Source organism: Phoca vitulina, unplaced genomic scaffold (assembly GCF_004348235.1).
Source record: "Phoca vitulina isolate PV1807 unplaced genomic scaffold, GSC_HSeal_1.0 scaffold8, whole genome shotgun sequence".
Lineage (NCBI taxonomy): Eukaryota > Metazoa > Chordata > Mammalia > Carnivora > Phocidae > Phoca > Phoca vitulina.
The window spans coordinates 45331988-45336845 of NW_022589711.1; the positions used below are offsets into that span (position 1 = coordinate 45331988).

General features: G+C 37.7%; 1 protein-coding gene across 1 annotated transcript in view; it reads right to left on the reverse strand.

The window, feature by feature from the left end:
* Nucleotides 1–4858, reverse strand: part of HACD2 (3-hydroxyacyl-CoA dehydratase 2) — a 125088-nt gene that overhangs the window by 114916 nt on the left and 5314 nt on the right. The gene's annotated exons all lie outside the window — the stretch shown is intronic.

The window sequence follows — 4858 nt, forward strand, 5'->3', positions numbered from 1 at the left end:
TTTATTTATTTGAGAGAGACAGAGAGAGCACAAGCAGGGGAAAGGGCAGAGAGAGAGGGAGAAGCAGACTCCCCACTGAGCAGGGAGCCCGATGTGGGGCTCAATCCCAGGACCCTGGAATCATGACCTGAGCCGAAGGCAGATGCTTAACTGACTGAGCCACCCAGGCGCTCCTTACTATTATATTTTAAGATCTCTTTTCTGCGGGAAATTGCTTATCTTTGTCTTGAGTTTAAAAATTTAACATACAGGTGCCCAAGAAGGAAAAGGATTTTTTTTTCTTGAAAAACAGCTCCAGTGTGGAACTCCATATACTCTCAATAACCATACTGAGTTGGTCTTTCAGTTCAGAAAAGTTTTCTAGAATTTTTCCTGATTATTTATGAGTTTTATGTTCTAATCATTTCTATTGCTGGTACCCTTACTTTTCGACAAGTTGCATATCCAAAATCCATTTTCGAGATATGTGAGTTCTATTACATTATTATTAGTCTGTTGAATTTCATTACTTTCCCATATATTTCATTTTTCTGTTATTCAAATAATTATTCACAAATTAGCTAGTCCACCAACACATAATATCTCTGATCCACTTGGCACTACATATTTTGTAATGTTTTTACATTTCAAATGGTGAACTCTGAACATTCCCAACAGCTGCTCTGTAATCTATTTAATCTTAGACTGTAATGGGAATTCTTACCTTTTCTTATTCTTTAGTATCACCTATTTCTCTGCACTATGGCCTCCTTCCTGCCTTGTACTGATACCATCTATATTTTCATTTCATTTAAAAAAAATTTCTGCCCACTCCTTTTAAAAGCCATTAGCTGTCTTACCTGTTTGAATGCTCTATCAATTTTCTTCTATTTGCTTGAGTTGTCAAACAGTGAGGCCTGTGTGGGTGGGCTCCATTTCCCACAGGCTCCCTCTTCCCTTCAAATGTTGTGACACTTATTAATTACACCAAGTTCTATTTTATCTCTGGTTTTCACATTGTTTTTGAAGCTGGCTTGTCTGAGGTTTGTTGTCCTTTCTGTTTGTGTTAGATATCCCCACTATGACTGCTCTGCTAGCTTTTCAGAAGTCTCTTTTAGAGGTCTGTTTTCTTAAAACAAGTCTGCATAGTAAAGGTAGTCTAAAATGTACATATAGCTTCCTTTTTAAGATTATTATTATTGGAAAGTTAGCATGTTTTCACAAGGAGGGAAAATATTAAAGAGAGTCGTCATGTCCCCAGGTAAGTACACAAAAGTAAATTTGACCAATGATGTGCCTCAAGCATACTATCGTATTAATAATGCCACAGAAATTAACCTCCTAATATCTCTGTAGAAAAAAGTCATCTAGTATTGGAGGCAAACACAGAAAAACCGGCAGGGAGACAAGATGGGAGCCCCCTCCTTCTTAAGGACACTACAAGTTCTTAACATTTTGCCATATTTTAGAGAAATACTCAAAATCATCTTCCTGATTATGTCATTAAGGGTCAGAAGAGAGTTGTGAGGTGAGGCACAATGAGTCAGAGCAGATTACAGAGACAGGGCTTGGAAAGGGGTAGTGGGGTAAGAAGATACAACAAAAGCTGTCTACTCTCCTCCACTGCCTCTCTGGAGCCAGTTCTGCCACTGCAGACCCAGCTCCAGACCAATTCTAGCAAAAGATCACAAATAAGACTGGGGCGTTTTCCCCTTTCTTTTTGTAGGTGAGGGAGTTCTAAATGATAGAAGGATCTGGAAGAGAATGGGAAGGAAAGAGAATTCCTGCGGTCCAGTAGGCATTCCCAGCTAGACACTGGTTGGTTAAGTGAGACATATAGCAATGTACATATGGTGAAGATGGTCTGTATCAGTCTCAACAATTAACGTCTTTGCAGAGCAGTCCTTAAGCCACGGAATCACAGTGCCGCTCACTGAGGAATATCCAATCATGAGTATTTAAAGTGTCTTTGCTATAATTACAGTCTTATGTTAACTAAATCCAGATTCTCTCAGAAATAATTTTTTTTCTTTTTCTTTAAAGATTTATTTATTTATTTTAGAGAGACAGCGAGAGAGCAGGGGTCGGGGGAGAGGCAGAGGGAGAGGGAAAGAGAGAATCTCAAGTAGACTCCCCCGCTGAGCATGGAGTCCAACGTAGGGCTCGATCCCACGACCCTGAGATCATGACCTGAGCCAAAATCAAGAGGTGGACCCTCAACTGACTGAGCCATCCAGATGCCCCTCTCAGAAATAATTTTAAACTGTCATAATATAACATCAATCTACTAAATTCTAATCTTTTTCTTCTTTTAAAGATTTTATTTATTTGTCAGAGAGAGAGCGAAAGAGAGTGAGCACACGTAGGGGGAGCAGCAGAGGCAGAGGGAAAAGCAGGCTCCTCACCAAGCAAGGAGCCCGATGCGGGGCTCGATCCCAGGACCCTAGGATCATGACCTGAGCCAAAAGCAGACACTTAACTAACTGAGCCACCCAGGTATCCCTTCTAAATTCTAATCTTTAACTCAACTCTAACAAAGCTGGAAAAATAACTTATCCTTATCAATGAATATCACAGATAAAAAAAAAAATGAAGAAAACTTATCCACAGCTCATTATAGAAGAATTTTTTAAAAACTGAGATGTAATTTAGATACCACTAAAGTCACCCATTTAAAGTGTACAATTCAGTGGTCTTTAGTTTGTTTGCAAGGTTGCAATCATCACCACTAATTCCAGAATACTGTCATCATCTTAAGAAGAAACCCTGTACCCTTTAGCAGTCACTCCCCATTCTCTCCTCCCCACAGCTGCTGGCAACCACTAATCTACTTTCTGTCTCTATGGATTTGCCTCTCTGGACATTTCACATAAATAGAATCATACAGTGTGTAGTGCTTTGTGTCTGGCTTCTTTCACATAACACAATGTTCTCAAGATTCATTTGTGTCATAACATGTATCAGTAATTCACTAACTTTATGGTACGGAAATTTGTTCATCCACGAATGACATTTTAAAAATATATTTTTTGCTACCTATGTGAATTAGCTTTCAAGATTACTCAAGATTCAACTTAAGACACACCATATTTATTCATACATTCACCTCTTGGCTTACAAGATTATCAGTATATTTTATTTTCTGTCAATTTACAAATCACTTTGTACCTTATGATGTTTGTTGTATTTTCAGTACTTTGATAAATACTTACTGGGCTTTCCACCTAGTACCCCTTTTTCTAGACATTACCCCTTCCCTCCAACTTCTATATGGTTAATGTGACCTTGCTCCTGTTACCAGGTGACTGGTGCAGGAATGAGAACCTGATTTAAGATGGACAAATTAGGCGCTTCACTGGAAATGTGGAATTGGGAATAGGATTCTATTTCCAACTAGCTGATCTCTTGATTCTAGGAGTAAATCTCAGGAGCTTTGGCTATTACCATTTTTTGCCATGTAGACTAAGAAACCAAGAAAACCAGTGTGCCAGAAGAGAAGAAAGAATCAGAGACAAAGAAACTGAGAATAGCAGAGGTAAGAGATGGAGCAGGAATCCCTGAGTTCCCTGCAGTCTGCATCCCTGTCCTTGGACTCCATGGGACATCCTATAAACTTATAATAAAGTCCCCTTACTGTTCAAGTTGGTTAAGGAGGTTTCTGTAATCTCCAGCCAAGAGCCCTAGTATAATCATCTACCCAATAAGATTTTAAGCTCTTTATTAGCAAGGGCTCAACCTCCATTGCACACATTACAACAACTCAAATACATACTTAATCAAATGATCACCTGTGGAGTAACTTGCAAAATTATCTATAAAATACACTCAAGACATTCTCCAATGAGTATATAAAAAAAAATTAGGATTTGTGTCCACATTATAAAAAAGCTATATTATTGTATCACTGACTCAATATATCTTTGCACCCATTTTGCAAAACATTAATTTCCTCAGAAGTGGAATCACCTATTTTATTATACTAATCCATCCCATTTGCGCTTGCCTGGTAAATGTTAAATCTTTTGAAAAGCACAGTGTTACATTTTCCTAAGAAAATTTGAAGTTTCTTGCAAACAACAAGTAATCTCTATTTGTTTTTTAAGCAAACTCCCACAAAACCTACTAACAAATAACATTCAGGGGTGCCTGGGTGGCTCAGTCCGTTAAGTGTCTGACTTTGGCTCAGGTCATGATCTCAGGGTCCTGGAATCAAGCTCCTCATCAGGCTCTGCGCTCAGCAGGGAGTCTGCTTGTCCCTCTCCCTGTCCCTCTGCCCCTCCCCTAGCTCATGTCCTCGTGCTCTCAAATAAATAAGTAAATAAAATCTTAAAAAAAAAAATTCAGCATACAGAAATACAAGTAAGTAACCTCATTTATAGTGGTATACATATAAAATGACATGACATACACACACACATATATATAAACAGAATATTACTCAGCCATAAAAAAGAGATCTTGCCATCTGCAACAACATGAATGATTCTAGCGAGTATTATGCTAAGTAAACTAAGTCAGAGAAAGATAAGTACCATAGGATTTCATTCATACATGGGATTTAAGAAACCAAACAAAGAAAAAAAAGACAAATAAAAAAACATACTTTTATCTGTAGAGAACAAACTGGTGGTTATGATGGGGATTAAGAGCACACTTATCATGATGAGTACTAAGTATTATACAGAATTGTTGAACTATTATACTGTACACCTGAAACTAATACAACATTGTATGTTAACTGTATTAGAATTATAATTTAAAACAAGGCAAAAAAAATGCAAAAAAGACAGAAAATACAAATCAAAGACACAGAATGTTGGGAAATAAAAAAAAACCCAAAAGACTCTTAAATACAAAATAAAAACTGGTGGTGGCAGGA